Here is a 17,993-nt window from a genome sequence, read left to right as displayed (position 1 = left end):
AAGGCAATAATTAAGCGCTAAAAACTTAACCCTCTCCCAGTTTGTTTGCACCCTTAACAGCTAATAATTAGATGCCTAATTAGCAGAGTCTACCAGTTAAGTCCAGTAAAAAAGGATAGCCTCCTAGATGCAGCGTATTATAATGAAAATCAGCAGATTATCAATAACAAGTAGATGTACTGGGCAGTAACTTCCAATCGTTTTATATACTGTGTATAACTGATATCCTGCACTTACAAAAAGATGAAGTAGCAAACTTGTTTGCTGATTGATTGTGGACTATAACATGAACTCAGGGCAGTGTTTACTGTGGGGTGGCTATAGTTGGCTCCAATTTACTTCACAGTAAAAGAATTTAAAAAGAAAATCTGCTTGCTTCAAAGTAAAAGTCCATCCTTCTACTCCTAAGCAAATAGGAGTCGTCCCTGTTAGGATAATGACCCAGAGTCACTTCTGGGTTTGTGCCAATCAATGCAGCATGAATATTTTTTAAAAAGTGACGTAAAGAAAGAACATGCATTTATACACCGCCTTTTGCAACCTTAGGACGCACCAAAGCGCTTTACAGCCAATGAAATACTTTTTGAAGTGCATTCATTGTTGTAATGTAGGAAACACAGCAGCCAATTTGCACACAGCAAGGTCCCACAAACAGTAATGAAATCAATGACCAGATAATCTGATTTAGTGATGTTGGCTGAGAGATAAATATTGGTCAGGATACCTCCACTGCTCTTCTTTGAATAGTGCTATGAGATCCTTTACATCCAGCTAAGAGTACAGACAGAGCTTCAATTTAACATCTCATCCAAAAGACAGCACCTCCAACAGTGTAGCATTCCCTCAGTACTACATTGGAGTATCAGCCTAGGTTTTATATTTCAGGTCTCTGGAGTGGGGCTTAAACCCACAACCTTCTAACACAGAGGCATATGTGCTACCCACTGAGCCACAGCTAATATCTGTTGGTGGCTATTCACCATTCCTAGTGCCAGACGTCCACCCGTGAACCCTCTCTACAATCAGAACTGACCCACATTGAAGGTTTGAGAAGATGCTGTGGAAACACGGCAGCTCCAGAACTGGTCCTGGAGTGCAGTGAAATGGATAAACCGTTTCACCATGGTTTCACTATATTATCAAACATTTACCAGTCTCACGATGTTTCTTTCAGATGACACCCGCACTCCACTTATGTTGTCAGGAGGATGCAGGAACAAACCAGTAATCTGTCAGAATCCTCTTTGTACAAATAAAATGCACATTAAATGTCATCTTGACTCAGTGGTAACACTCTCATCTCTGTGTCAGAAGGTTGCAAGTTTAAACCCCACTGCAGGACTTGAACACATAATCTAGACTGACACTTCATTGCAGTACTGATGATACATTAAACTGAGGCATAAAAGATGCTTTGGCACTATTTGAAGAAGAGCAGGGGAGTTCTCCCGCTGTCCTGGACAATATTTATCCCTCAATCAACACCACCAAAATAGATTAACTGGTCATTTGAGGAATCTTGCTGTGCGCAAATTGGCTATCATGTTAACCTATATAACAACAGTGACTACACTTCAAAAATAATTAATTGGCTGTGAACCACTTTAGGATGTCCTGTGTATGTGACATGTGCTATATAGTTGCAAGTTTGTTTATTCTTTCTTTCTATAGGAATCTAGGAAAAAAACTAGATAGCTTCATTAATCTTCCAGAATCTGAAATATGTCACCGGGTCTCAATAAGAGCAAAGTGTTAAAGGGGCATCTCAGACATTGAATAATGACACAATGATGTCATTTGCATTTTTAAGAAGTGTGTAAACAATTAACACAATGCTGTAAAAAAATGCATTGTACCAGATACCTCATCTTCTGTAACATAATTTTTCCTGGTAGCTAATATGAAAGCAGCAAAACTCAATATTTGGACCGTGCAGTTCCGATTATGTCTAACTTGGGAGTGTCACCATGCCTGTGCTTTTCCAGGCTCTACCAATGCCATACTGAACCAGCCCTTAGGAGCTAAGCAAAGGTGAGCTGGGGAATTCCTACACCTCTGGGTTTCTTTCCTCCATCGGGAGATACTCATCTCGGCACCTCCAGTCATCTGTGCTGCTGAGATCCTGAACTCAATGATGTGGAGAAACTAATTTGCAACCCTCACACCTGTGACATTATGAATTGATGCTTCAATCTGTTGTACCATTGGGTCATCTCCTACTGGTAAATGTATTGTGTGGTACCGGCACCAAACCATATAGGTCAGGAAGGTCCCAGGGTTAGGTTTGATTCTTAGTCTCTCAGTTGTACCGGGTTGGCACATTATAACTGGCTCCAATGCCCGCAAGCTAGGGACCGGGGTGGGGGGATAAATCACTATGGAGTGAAATTTTCTAGAAGTGCAAGTGTACATACATCAGGTAAGGACAAGGTCATGCTGAATAACCATGGTGAATAACCTACCAACATTCACAGTCTAGGCTCATACATAAAGAATGGCCACTGAGGTAAGGTACTGGGAAACTGCCAGTTCCTATGCAAGCATACAACAATCAGCACTGTAGGAACTTAAGAATTGCTAGATGAAAAAAGACCAAGGTCCATCTACTTAGTATTTTATCATCCTGGTGGTCGCGTAATACAATGATACTGGAGTTGTTGACTAATCATAGAAATCAATCTCTATCAATTAGTCTACAACAGACCCAGACATGACATGAGGAAAACCCCTAGTGGTGGAGAGCTTTGCGAACCATAGGTCCAAAGTCAACTTTCTCCTCCCAAGCATGCTACACTCACCCCATCATGTCTCAAATCACTCATATACTGTGCCCTAAAATGTTATTTTCTGAAAGAAATCTATCCAATTTACATTTGAATGAATCAATACTAACTGCTTCCACCATCTCCCTGGGGAGTCTGTATAGATTGACCATGTGCTCACTGAAATATTGTTTTGAATTTACCCCCTTCAAGCGCAGGCCGTGTCCTCTGGATCTACTGTCCTGGACAAGGTAAAGTAGCTTGTCATGGTCTACATTATCTCGTCCCTTTAGAATCCTAAAGACAGCAATCATATCACCTCTCAACCTTCAGAAAAAGAGAGGAGAAAATGGGGGAAGAAACAAGAATTCTACATGCAGGTTTATATTTAGGTCCTTGATTTAAGTGTGCAAATTTGCAACTGTATATATGGAGGGGAAAATTGTACCCAGCACCTTCCAATTGTTCTATTTTTAGAAGTACTGACCTGATTTTTCTAAATAAATTAATTTTGCTGATACAAAATTTTACCCTTTTTTTAGCTTTGGTTCATCCCTTTTTAGGTCTCTGTTGCCACGTGCCATTCCTTGATCCAGGTGGGCAGGTGGCCAATCCGTAACTGGTCACTAGCAGGTGTACAATACTGTATAGTTGATTCATGCACTGGTTTCCCCTACTCCTCAAAAAATATGCCACCTCAAGAGATGCGCCTCCACCCCTGTACTTTGGTTGAAATTGGGGATGTAGGAACATAGGAACAGGAGTAGGCCATTCAGCCCCTCGAGCCTGTTCCGCCATTCAATGAGATCACGGCTGATCTGAATCCTAACTCCACTTACCTGCCTTGGCTCCATATCCCTTAATACCCTTGGTTAGCAAAAATCTATCGATCTCAGATTTAAAATTATTAATTGAGCTAGCATCTACTGCTTATTGTGGGAGAGTTCCACACTTCTACCACCCTTTGCGTGAAGAATGTTTCCTAACTTCTCTCCTGAATGGCCTGGCTCTGATTTTAAGGTAACGTCCCCTTGTCCTAGACTCCCCCACCAGCGTAAAAAGTTTCTCTTTATCTATCAATTCTATCTATCTACCCTATCAATTCCTTTCAAAATCATAAAAGCCTCAATCAAATCACCTCTTAACCTTCTATATTTCAGAGAATACAAGTCTAGTTTATGTAATCTCTCCTCATCATCTAAACCTTGGAGCCCTGGTAAATCGGCAGTGCACTCCTTCTATGTCATGTGTGTGTTGCACACTCCTCTCAAGAGTATCTCCGAGTGTATAAAGATTGCAGCAAATCAGCAATACGGTCATACTCTATACTGCAGAGGAATGCGCTGGATTCCTTATTCACAGATATCCTTCGTATTTTAAGAGGCCTAGTCAACTGTTCGAAATAATCATTCACTGGAGGCAGAAAAACTTCAGAAAGACTTCCTGGATAAACAGGATCACGACACTGCAGAGGTTCCCCTGTTGCTGTTGAGGTGGTATTTAGTGCAGTTATTCAGACTTGTCTGGAACATGAGTGTAGGAGGTGCTTTTCTCTCTCTCTGTACTTTTCCGATTGCAAATGTGTTTCCTAGCTGCAGGGGAAGCACAGTTGAGAACTTGAGAGGAAAGCTGAGAGCAAAGGCCTGTGAACAGTCTGACAGCAGGACAGTCATCTCGAACTTGTTTAATATTTTAACTTTTTATGTGCTAGATTTCCCTTATAGCTTTCTCTCATTTTCTATTGCACAGCAACTGCAAAAATGATTTTCTGCAAACTTCCAATACCAAACTTTCGGTGTGGAATTAGCTGAATACTTGAAAAGGAAAATTTTGCAGGGCTATGGGGATAGAGCAGGGGAGTGGGTCTAATTGGATAGCTCTTCCAAAGCGCCGGCACAGGCACGATGGGTCGAATGGCCTCCTTCTGTGCTGTATGATTCTTTGAAATATTAAATGGAAAGATGTCTGAAAGATGTTTTCATTCCCACTATCGTTATAGATGTAACTATCAGGTAACTAACTGTAAATCATGATTCTAGTCAGTAACAATGGTCCTTTTCTCCAAATGCTGGAAGATGGTGTGATAGCACTGTGTATTACTGGCTCCAATGCACTACAGCAGAAAGAGGGGATGCTGCATTTACCCCACATCCATAGCTCCTAATCTGACTTGTGCAATGGGGCAAATGTCAAGGAAAAAGCCATGCACTTCATTCAAGGAGAGAGTTAGAAGGATTATCACTGGAGAGCTGCCCCAGGCTCATCTCACACACCTCTCAGGAGGCAGTCACGGAGCATATGGCAGAAGTGTGGGATCAAGTATTATGCCTACGTTCTCAGCCAGGGAATAATGTTTGGCTTGGAGGGGGTCAGAGAAAGGGATAAAGAAATAAATTTTAAATATATACAATTGTGTTTTTATTTTCACGTTTTTATGACAATCTTCTTGCTGTAATTATCTGGTCTGAATGTCAATTAGGAAGCTTTTGGTTTCTTCATTCCAGGCAGGATTTGTTTATGTCACCTTCTCTGCGAGGGAGCTCAATTAACAGTCTACAGAGCAGTCACGCTGTGCTACATAGCCTGAATGCTAAATTTATGTTGTGACATAAAGATGCATTATCATGAAAATATGCAGTGGAGTTCTCCCAATGGTTTAATAGGCAAATGCTTAGTGATGTGGAACTAAACCATACAGACCAGAAGATCCTGGGTTCAATTCCTGATCTATGCGGAGTTAACTCATCTCAGCTGTGGTAGTTACCTTAGGAACATAGGAACAGGAGCAGGCGATTCAGCCCCTTGTGCCTGCTCTGCCATTTGATAAGATCATGGCTGATCTGTGATCTAGCTCCATATACCTGCCTTTGGCCCATATCCCTTAATACCTTTGGTTACCTTATTGCCCTTGTTCTGTGAAAGCAAAAAGTCAGCTAGGGTCCCCCTTCAGTTAGCCCTGCTGGAAAGTGTGCAGGTGGACATCAGAGGAGGACAGGAGCAGGCTCAGCAGTGATGCCCCCCATGGTCAAATACCCTAGCCACACTCACTGTCTAGATTCACATATGAAGAGTGACCACTTTGGACAAGGTACCAGAAGGCTGTCTGCATTGTGGAACAGTCGGCCACTACGAGTCAGTGGGGCAGATTTATGTCTTCACCAACGGGCAGTCAAGGGGCAGCAGCGCGATGAAAACCGCAGTGCGGCACTTACCGTACCCGCACTGGCCGCCGCCATTTTACATTGAGTTGCATTGAGTCTACAGCACAGAAACCGGCCCTTCAGCCCAACAGGTCCATGCCAGTGTTTATGCTCCACACGCGTCTCCTCCCACTTAACCCTATCAGCATATCCTTCTATTCCTTTCTCCTTCATGAATTTATCCAGCTTCTCCTTAAATGCATCAATGCTATTCGCCTCAACTATTCCTTGTGATAGTGAGTTCCATATTCTAACTACTCTCTGGGTAAAGACGTTTCTCCTGAATTCCCTATTGGATTTATTAGTGACTATCTTATATTTATGGACTTCAGTTTTGGACTCCCCCACAAGTGGAAACATCTTCTCTACATGTAACCTATCAAACCCTTTCATAATCTTAAACACCTCTATCGGATCACCCCACAGCCTTCTCTTTTCTAGAGAAAAGAGCCCTAGCCTGTTCAATCCTTCCCGATAGGTACAACCTCTCAGGTCTGGTAACATCCTTGTAAATCTTTTTTGCACCTTCTCCAGTGCCTCTATATCCTTTTTATAATATGGAGACCATTTTGGTGGGGGCCTTGATATGGGTGGCCCAGGTGCCCGCTGGAAACGGGCAGGCGCCTCCATAGCCCACGCAGGGGTCCTATGACATCAATGGGGCCCTGAGGCAATTTCGAAGTGCCATTGGGCAGTGTGTGCCCCACGCTCGCTCGCCCTTTGGTACCTGCTGTTGAGCAGGTTTGACCAAGATCCTGTAAGATCACCTCTCGGCACCCACAAAAATCAACACCCCGCCCCCCCCGATGCCCAACTCCCTGGGATCGTCTCCTTCCACACACCACCCCCCCGCCCCCCCGACCTGTATTACCACAGCCGGCTCAACTCCATGGAGCGGCCACCAGATGTCCTGCCCATCCCCTTCCCTCGGTCGACGAGCGGTGCTCATTTAGCGCAAGCAGCTTGCAGATTATATTAAAATGAGGTTCGGGCCTCCGCCCACTCCTATCGAGCTGTTTCACGACGGGAGTTGGCAATAATCAGAATGACACTGGTCTCAGACCCTGGGATCAGCGGGTACATTCTTATGCAATTTTAAATCTGAGATAGATAGCTTTCTGCCAACCAAAGGTATTAAGGGATATGGGCTAAAGGCAGGTATATGGAGTTAGATCACAGATCAGCTATGATCTTATCGAATGGTGGAGCAGGCACAAGGGGCTGAATGGCCTACTCCTGTTCCTATGTTCCTGTGTTCCTATGCCAGTTTTGTTCCAGCTGGGGGGTTGGGTAGCCTAATTTCACTTATTACGCTGTCAGCCAGGTTTTGTAAGTTCATCCTCCTACACAATGCACCAGAACCTCTCTCACCATATGAGAAGTTCTGTTAACTCCTTTTCTGGTCTTTTCTTTTTGTTGAAGAAAATGATTTTTGTTTTTTCAATCAGGCCCTATCAACAGTGACAGTCATCACCTCTGCCCTAAATTTTTTTCCACGAATTGCTGGCAAATAATCAAGTTCATATGGAAGTGTTTCAACGCAGCTTTCATACGAGGCTAGTAACACAAACAGAGTTCAAATATTCTCCAAGCGTAAAAGCTTACGATTGAATTTGGATGTTTAAAAGCATTGTGGGGGAAATAATATCAGACTGCAGAAAATCTCAGAAACAAGTTTCAGGAGGCTCTCTCAGATCCCCCCCCCCTCCACTGTTTCCCCCCCCCACCCCTCCACGTTCTTGGTCTACTTTTCAGTTTTTACTCCCTGGTTTTACCTCCATTTTCTCTTTTCTTTACATCGAGTTGCTCTCAGTCTGGGATGACTCTGCGACGATCATCAATGCTGGAAATTACAAGGCACACCTTGAGGTACAGAGCATCTCTCTCTGTTCCCCTTCCCCTCGAGATGGCATGCACTCCCCTGGTTAGGCTTTAAATCTGTTTGTCTTGGCTGAGGCCTGGTAAAGTGCGTCTGTCAAGGATAGTTGGGTCTCGATGTCAAGTGACAGCTAGAAATTGAACTCAGGAGGTCACCGATGGAGAGTTTGAAACTTTAACACCTGAACTTCATGCTCTGTCTGTTTTAGTGCAGAAATTCTATACTACTACTGCTGCTACTTCTACAGCAACAACAACTTGCATTTATATAGCACCATTAATGTAGAAAAAACATCCCAAGTTGCTCCAAAAAAATGGACGCCGAGCCAAAGGAGATATTAGCAGACGTGACCGAAAGCTTGGTCGAAGAGGTGGGTTTTAAGGAGGTTCTTAAAGGAGGAGAAGGAACTGGAGAAGCAGAAGGGTTTAAGGATTCAAGAGAACGGAAGGAGTTCACAGAACAGCTTCAATTTGTCCGCGAATAATCCCAAGAGCAGAAACACTGCAACAACCACTTACAAGCCCTTTACTTTGGAAGGAGACCCTGTTATATCAATCCTGTTCCTGTTCACAGGGTGTGCTTCCAGCAGTGCACAGGAGACCGTGGCACCAATACAACCAGCAACTCATAAACACATATATTTACATTGAGGGGCCAAGGGTTAGGGAACATACTTCAAATTGTAACAAGGTGAAAGCAAATCACTTTACTTACGACAACAAGGAAGATACCTTTTAACTGGAGAGATGGGGGGGATGATGATTTTCAAATCATTTAAATTAGAGCAACAATTTTTGCCGTGGCTTCCGCAGCATTGTGTCTTAAAATTGAATTTTTTTTCAATCCAGCTCGCTATGATAGGATAAAGGTTTTTGCCAGATGCGAGGGTTCGATGTGGAATGAATTTAGGCAGCCTCGATGCAGCTTTGAGTGGGCACAAGGCCACAGCACATGAACTACCAACAGTTTGGCATCATTGGCAGTAAAACAGCAACCACAAGAATGTTCGGTGGGAGATGGAAAAATGCAGACTGTTGCAGTAGGAAGTGGTCTGATGAAGTTAGGGTGAAGGCATATTGTTGGCTGTGTGCGCTGTGCCTGACCGGGGAGTGTTTGATGCTGACACTGACTGACGAAACTGGAAAGCTGCTCCACTCCAAAGCACCGTCGTCCCTTACCTTGATACGGACCAAAAAACAAAATCGTGATTTTTGCAAAAGATTGCATTTCTACAGTGGTATTTGGTCCCACCTTTAAATTCTCAGCCCTGGGGAAGGGGTCTTTACCCGAAACATTATCTTGTCTGTTATCTGCATAGATCTTTGGCAAAAGATAATTGGCAAAAAAAAAGGGGGTTGGGGGGGTGGTGGAGAGATGAGGAGAATTTTTTTTTAACGCAGCGCGTTGTTATGATCTGGAATGTGCTGCCTGAAAAGGTGGTGGAAGCAGATCCAATAGTAACTTTCAAAAGGATGTATACTTGAAAAGGAAAAATTTGCAAGGCTGTGGAGAAAAAGCCAGGGAGTGGGACTAATTGAATAGCTCTTTCAAAGAGCTGGCACAGGCATGATGGGCCGAATAGCCTCCTTCTGCGCTGTATGATTCTTTCTGACTTGCTGAATGTTTCCAGCATTTTCTGTTTTTTTTTGTTTCAGAATACCAGCATCTGCAGAATTTTGCTTTTTACTCAAATTTTTATAACGCTTGTGAGAAACAACGGAGCATTGCTCATCTGAATTATTCGCCGTTATTTGCACATCGATAGCGTGACATGAGAACCCAGGGAGACTCTAGTTCCCTGAGGGCCGCTTCCAAAAAGCCAGAACAGAATGACGTGCTGTGAGTCAGAAGCTGCCTTCACGTTGCATGAGACCCCCGCTAGTAGTGCTGGCGTCCAAAGCAAGGAACTTACTGGTAGGACTTCCTGGCCACTGGGTTCAGACAATCCTGGCAAGTTTACTTTTGCTGTGTTGGTCCTGAACAGTGGGAGCCACCTGTTCTAGGATAGGTCTTAGCGATAAATAGAATCAGCTTGAGTGGCTCTGATGGAGTCGTCAGCATCTGACCAGAAACAATTCTCGCGCCAATAACCCAAGAGGACCTCACCTCCCAGAGGGCCCTTCCCAGAAAAGTACAGGGCAGCAAATGAGCTATTTGGAGAAGCAAGTTAGAGTGGAAAATGCTTGCTCCAAGCAGCCCTGGTGGCAGTCACTATGACTTACTTAAGGTGAGGACTATCAGTCACAGCTGAGTTCAACCTCAGTATATGCTGGTAGTAGTGCATTAAGCAGTTGGGGGTTTTCCACAGACCACCCCCACCCCCCCTTTTATGATTTTCTTCAGTGTTTCCCACTTTGTGATCATGTTTACATTTAAAAGAAAATTCTCTCCAATTTTCTCCTCTCGTCTCCCGAAGACAGTCACTCACTTACCGGGGTACAGTTGCACTGGTGGTGATCACTCTCCAATAACTCACCCAACTGGCTATGATTCCTGTATCAGACCTTACAGTGAGTGCCAGCAGACTTCTGACATTTGAGGACCTCACAGTCAAACTTGAGCCTGTACTAACCTGGTGTCCACATATGTACATTTTCATTAGGGATTGCTGCATAGCATTCAGGAGCAGAAAATGTGCTTGCTTTTCCCTTCCCTCGCCCAGGAGTATTGCAATCAATTGTAATGCCCTTAATGCTGTTCCGGCTGAGAGCATCTAATTGATCACAGAACAGGGATCATACGTTGGACCTTCAAGACCTTCTCTTGAACTTTACTTTTCTTTTCCTTCCATTATCCTTTTTGTTCCTCAGCTCTTGGTCCAACGTTCTCCCTTGCTATTCTTCTCTCTCTTGTTTACTGCTTCAGGTATTTTGGAGGGCTTCTCCTTTTGAAAGGTACCATGGTCATACATAACTCTGTGTTGTGGCCAGCTGATCATTGAGGGCTTGAACCCATTGATATTACTTTGGGATAATGCCCGACAGGAAGTGAAAATTCTGGCATAGCTGCGTTGTCATTTCATCATTGAATGGGTGCCCTTAACATGCAGCTTTTGTGGGGAGGGGCAACACTTAGACCACGTGGGTCACATGGCAAGCCGTGTGGAATATGCCAGCTCCTTTTTATGTTACACTAGTGACATCACCCTATGCTTGCTTTTTCTTCTTTCCATCAACACGCTTGATGACAAAGCATGTGAGACTTGAGCACAAAATCTAGGCTGACGCTCCAGTGCAGTACTGAGGGAGTGCTGCACTGTCGGAGGTGCCGTCTTTCAGATGAAACGTTAAACTGAGTCCCTGTCTGCCCTCTAAAAAATCCCGAGTCCCTATCTGCCCGTAAAAAATCCCATGGCACTATTTTGAAGAAGAGTAGGGGAGTTCTCCTTGTGTCCTGGCTAATATTTATCCCTCAACCAACATCACTAAAAACAGATGATCTGGGTATTATCTCATTGCTGTTTGTGGGACTTTGCTGTGCGCAAATTTGGTTGCCGTGTTTCCTTCATTACGACAGTGACTACACTTCAAAAAGTATTTCAATGGCTGTAAAGCACTTTGGGACGTCCTGAGGTCATGAAAGGTACTATAAAAATACGTCTTTCTTTCTAACATCATCAACAATATGAAACCACAACTTTATAAGTTACGATGGCCCCTGAAGCATCCAGAACTAGACCTGTCACATCAACTGCTCGCTCTTCTTAGTTTAACCTGCATTTCTCCAACATCCATAGCATTTCCTCAATCTTGATTCTCTCCATTTCCATCTCTAGTCAACCTGTCTCATCTTCTGTTTCTCACTGAAACCCAGGTTTCACTTATTTTACTCTTACATATTCTAATCCACCTTCTTATCCAGAGGGGCTGGGTGTGCTTTATTTGTCCTGATGTCCCTGCTGCTTGCCGTAGCTCCTTTGAATCACCGAACGTTGATCTCTTGGGCTTAGAAATATCCCCTCTCAACATTAAACTCATCTGTTTTCTCCTTTGTTCTCCTAATGTTGGTTGCTCTCTGGAACATCTCAACTTCTTGTCAAGAAAATTCAAATTTATCAGTTTGAAGTTGGCCCATGCTGAAATCAACATTCTTGGTAACTTCAGTGTTTACCATCTTCTACTGATCAGGTCAGCAGTAATACTGAATTCTTTGCTGCACAGAAAGACCTTAAGCAATTTTTCTACCTGTAGCTTATCTCTATCGTTGATCATCCTGGTAATTCAGCTAATCTCCTAGATCTCTTCCACACCTGCAGTCCTAACTCTTACGCTGATATCTGTTTCCTTACCAATAAGCTCTTCTGACCACCATTTCATAGTTAGCTCTTACTGAATAACTTGCGACAAATCACACTCTGCGAACCAGTTCCATCTTGTTTGCCGCTATAAGTCAGCCAATTGGAAGGCTCTTCCAGAATTCCTTGCTGCCTTTTCCCGGTTCAACTGTAGCTTTCACTATTTTGACTCTTCTGTCTGTGCCAGTGAAATAACTGATGTTATTCCAGCTGGCATAGCAGGTTTTATACCTCACTCTTCCCCTTCTGTTAGATCTGGTATTAGATCGTGGTTCAATCATCCCTGCCGCTCTGCTATTTCTTGTAAAAATTCTGCCTCTTGCAATTGGGATCTTAATCCATCTGAAGTATCCTGAGTCAATTATTTGTAACTTCTGTAAATGCACTATCAGAGCTGCTAAACCCAGCTTCATTGAAAACTGCTGTCTTCCTGCCCCTCCAGTAGCCCCTCCTTCCAGTCCCTTGCCAAAACTGTCGCTTGTACCTTGTACCTTCTGCGAATCTTTCTTTTTACCCCTCTTCTGTCTGGTTGTTAGCTCTCATAAAGAGAAAGCTGGGAGCCAACTTTAAGTCACTCTGCTGGGCAGGTACAGGGCGGGAAGCAGCCTGAAACTCGCCGTGCGGTACTTATCCCCCCCGTTCCCACCCTCCGCCATTTCCTGGGGGCTTCCACATGGGCGCCCCAGGGGCCTGCTTGTTAATCGGGGTCCTATGATGTTTATAGGACCCAACACAATTTATAGGTACCAATGGGCAGAGTAAATGGCACGCCCACTCCGCCTATTGGTACCAGGAATTGAGCAGCCCAACTAACCAGCAGTCCGTAAAGGGACCGCTTTAATCCGCTCAGGAAAAGATGCGTTTTATTTCTTTTCTTTGATTTTTGCAGGACTCCCTCTTGACCCCACTAACATTTTCGGACCTGTCCTTGCCCCCTTTGTCATTGCCTCCCCCCACCCCCCCCCCCCCAGATAAAAGTTCCAGCTCAGCTCCCACATTGGAGCCACCAGAATTCCCGAGTTACCTGTGAGTGATGGTCTAATGTAAATGAGGCCCATCCCTCAAAATGGCTCTGGCTCGGGCTGTCCACTGATGATAGCGGGTAGTCAGCATGATTGTATCACCTATTGCCCACCCAATGTCTGCCCAACGTCCCAAGGTGCTTCACAGGAGCGTAATCAGATAAAATTTTGACACCGAGCCACATAAGGAGATATTAGGACAGGGCTTGGTCAAAGAAACTGGTTTTAAGGCGCGTCTTAAAGGAGGAGAGCGAGGTAGAGAGGCTACCTACATCTAATATTTAAAGATCTTAGTAAAGACCATTCCTCCATCGTTCTATTTGCCATTATGACAGACATTACATTTTACTTTGACTATGTCTTGGATTGTGTGCTCTTTGTACTTGAATATCTCTCGTCCCAATGGTATTACTTCTATTGTCCTTACAATATGCCCCTTCAAACTCCTTTAAACTCTCACTCCCACTTCATCTTTTCTCCAGCTTTGAAAATTTGTTTGTGTTGACAATTTGCCCAAAAACACACAGGGGGTAGATTTTGACTTTTGGGCGGCGAAGAGGCCCCAGTCGTTTTAAAGCTCCGGCCTCATTTAAAATGGTGAGGTGGGCTACAGAAAGCTAAAGAGGCATCCCAACACAGCTCGCCAGATTGAACACTGGACATTGGGCCAGAGTGGCCGCCAGCAATGTAAGCAGTGGTCTGGGTGGCGATCACGGAGGGTGGAGCTACTGGGGCGGCAGCGGCCCAGATTATTTATTTGTAGATACCACAAAAATAATTGCAGACTTACCTTTAGAGGGCCTCTGCTCTTCCATCGCCCATGGAACTGATCGGAGCCCGCGCTACACAGGTTCTGACCAGTTCCTACCTGAAATGGCAAACAGAGTCCTATTTACGTCATAGGACCTGATTTTCATACTAAAAGGGGCCTATCGCCTGAATGAGGCAGGCGCTTTGGGCAACCGACAATAGGACCCTTTTAAAATGGAGCCGGCCGCATCGGCAGTGTTAATGGGGCAATAAAGCTACTGACCCCATTTTGAGGCCATTAACGCCAGGCGAGGGCACCCAAAATCGACCCCACAATCTCTTTTACCCGTCCAATTCCCACCTTGCTGAGCTGACATTGGTATTTTCTAAAGTTCAGAAAGTTGCTATTGCTCTTGAGGTATTCATCACCTTGAAACTTTTGACCTAATCTGTGATCATCACTATGCTTTTTTAGTTTGGTCCTGTCCATTGGTCATCTTTTTACCTACTTTACATACCTCTGGAACTCTGCTCTTGAACACTTGGGGGGCTTGTGTGATACAGTATTGCCATGGACATGTCCAAAGCCTCTGACAGGCTCTGGAACCATGCACTTCTGAGCAAGTTACTCTAATATGGCTTTCCACTGAAGTTATGGTTATCTATTTTGTTTCACTCTATCTGTGCTGTAGTTGACAGCTCATCCTCTGACTCTTTCTGTTAACTCAGTGAATCCCCAGGGCTCCATCATCTCTCCCACTGTGTTCCTTCTTCATATCAATCACCTCCTCCACTTATCACCCAACTGTATTCACTTTTTTGCTGATGATTCCACTCTACATTCATCAGCTTCCTTCAGATCACACATCCTCCAGTCATCCTGCACTGCAATGTCTGAATCACTACATCTTGATCTCCCCCATGCCATTCAATGGGGCAATGAAAATCTTGTTCCTTTTAATCCTTCAAAATCACCATTTTGCATGTGTCGTGCAAGTCTAAAAACAGCTATGACCTATCATCTTCTAATGGCTCAACCCTCAGTCCTTCTTCATCTATTGACAATCATGGTCTCACCATCATTGCTAAAGCTGCCTCCAAAATGTTCATATTCCTCGTTCATGCTGAACACTTTTTCCCTCAACAATTCAACTCACTATAAAACCCAAGTTCACCCAAGACTTGAATACTGCTTCCATATCTCTGGAGGCTCTTCCAGCAACTCTATCACATAACTGGACAGGATGTAAGAATAAAGCTTATCGCCTGCTAGATGGTCCCTTGCTCACCTCTAACCTCCAACCTCTCTCTCCTCATCATAACATTTCTTATCTTTCTGTATTTTATGGCTACTACTATGGCCAGGGCTCCTTGGAACACAAAGCCAACCAACATATCCAGCAATTCAGTCGAGCCTAAACCTGAATCAGGGAGAAGAATAGAGGGTGAGGAGACAGGGATAGAGAACTGCAGCGAGACCAGGATTGTGTTCCAATATCTTCTTCTTTGGCTCGATGTCAAATTTTTATCTTATTATGATCCTGTGAAGCACCTTGAAGTTTTCCAATGTTACAGGTGCTATATAAATGCAAGTTGCTGTCATTGTAGAGGAAGGATAATGATTCTTTCTCCCTATATCCTCACTGCATTGAAATCAAGAATCATTGCACAGACTCCTACTTTAATTCACTCATTCCCGAGGTCTCAAAAACTGGAATTCCTTACCACCCTCTGTCTTTCTTTTTACCTACAATCTTCAGGCTCCTAAAACGCAAGCTTAGTGTAATTTAATCATTACTTCATGATTTATCTGGTTTACTCTTCTTTTTTCCAGCCTTGGTGCTATCCTGTACTATAGGAACTTTACCCAGTGCCTTGGCTTTTCAAACAGAATACAGATCATTATTAGTGCTCTGTTTATATTATACAGGAACATTTTACATCGAATGTCGGTTGGTGATTTGTGGGATTGCGGTGGAAAATTGGACAACATCGGGCAGTGAGGCTGACCACTGCCACCCTGCTCCAAGATTCATTTCCTTCCCCAGCCTTCACCAAGATCGCAACTGGCCGTCCTCTCCCCGACCACCACCACCACCCCCTCTGCACGTGCAAGGGCCTGGGTTCCCTGCCCATTAACCTCCCCTCTGACCCTCTCACTGCTGCTGACCAGGAACTACTACAACAACAACTTGCATTTATATAGTGCCTTTAACGTAGTAAAACGTCCCAAGGCACTTCATAGGAGCGATTATCAAACAAAATTTGACACCGAGCCACATAAGGAGATATTAGGACAGGTAACCAAAAGCTTGGTCAAAGAGGTAGGTTTTAAGGAGCATCTTAAAGGAGGAGAGAGAGGTGGAGAGGTTTAGGAAGGGAATTCCAGAGCTTTGGGCCTAGGCAGCTGAAGGCACAGCTGCTATTGGTGGAGCGATTAAAATCGGGGATGTGCAAGAGACAAGAATTGGAGGTACGCAGAAATCTCGGAGGGTTCTAGGGCTGGAGGAGGTTACAGAGATAGGGAGGGGCGAGGGCATGGAGGGATTTGAAAACAAGGATGAGAATTTTAAAATTGAGGCATTCCCGGATTAGGTGTCAATGTAGGTCAGCGAGCACAGGGGTGATGGGTGAACGGGACTTGGTGTGAGTTAGGATAAGGGCAGCAGAGTTTTGGATGAGCTCAAGTTTATTGAGGGTGGAAGATGGGAGGCCGGCCAGGAGAGCATTGGAATAGTCAAGTTTAGAGATAACAAAGGATGAGGGTTTCAGCAACAGATGAGCAGAGGCAGGAACGGATATCTGCGGTGTTACAGAGGTGGAAGTAAGTGGCCTTGGTGATGGATATGTAGTCGGAAGCTCATCTCAGGGTCAAATAGGATGCCACGGTTGTGAATGGACTGGTTCAGCTTCAGACAGTGGCCAGGGAAAGGGATGGAGTTGATGGCTAGGGAACAGAGTTTGTGGTGGGGGCCAAAGACAATGGCTTCGGTCTTCTCAATATTTAATTGGAGGACATTTTTGCTCATCCAGTACTGGATGTCGGACAAGCAGTGTGACAAATCAGAGACAGTGGAGGGGTCGAGGGAGGTGGTGGTGAGTTAGAGCTGGGTGTCATCAGTGTACATTTGGAACCTGACTAGGTGAAGTCCCTGGGATAGTGGTGAGAATGCCTCAAAGTCCCTTGATGGAGGGAGAGGACCTAGTAACAGCCTCCTTTCCCTCCATTTCAGCCCAATCCCTATATCTGCTAAAGGCCCCATTCTCAGCTGAAGCCTTCAGTAAAAAAATTTATACAAGTCTACGGGGCTCTTCTACTACTTTAGGTGGCCTCCAGTCTCTTCTGGTGGGACAATGGCCAGTATTTTCCTTCTTGGCATTGGCGGGCTCCCTCTTGATGGCAAGGATCACGCCGGGAACCAGCCATGCATGACAAACAACCCCCAACCCAGGGAAACGGGTCAGGGTTATGGCAGGGTCACTATGGCAGATGGAATTCCCACCTTGCTGCTATGCTACTGAGAAGAGGAGAATCCAGCCCCCTTCGTCACAGTCTGATGTTATATGATGTGGATTAGCACTCGATGATTCCCCACATCAACAGCACCTTATCTCATCTGTCCTGCCTCCTTGACCTAACTGTTGGTCACCTTCCCCCACCTCAATCTCTCCCTTCCTGGCTCAGGATCCATTTTCCCTTTGTCTATTTGTGAAGCACATTAAGAAGTTTCTTTGATTGAAGGCGCTTTATAAATACAGGTTCAGGAGTCAATGAGTGGAGAGGCATTGCCCTACAGGAAAGGATGGTAAATAAATGGGTGAGTTACGCAGGTCACACTCACACACCTACAGGTGTCATTTCTAGGTATAGCCAGAGGCTTGGAAGCAGGCTACCGACTTATTCTCTGTTAGGAATGGCATGTAGCACTGAGAAAGGCGGGGGTGGTGGAGGGAACTAAAAAAGTACCCAAGACAGGCTGCCAGGCAACCAGAAACCAAAATGTGTAAATCATTCGACAGAACTCAATCACAAGTTACACATCTGAATGTGGCTCAGTGGGTCTCTCTCTTTACATTCTGAGTCAG

The sequence above is a fragment of the Heptranchias perlo genome, chromosome 15 (assembly GCF_035084215.1).
Source record: "Heptranchias perlo isolate sHepPer1 chromosome 15, sHepPer1.hap1, whole genome shotgun sequence".
Taxonomy (NCBI): Eukaryota; Metazoa; Chordata; class Chondrichthyes; order Hexanchiformes; family Hexanchidae; genus Heptranchias; species Heptranchias perlo.
Note: the sequence above shows the minus strand (reverse complement) of the source record.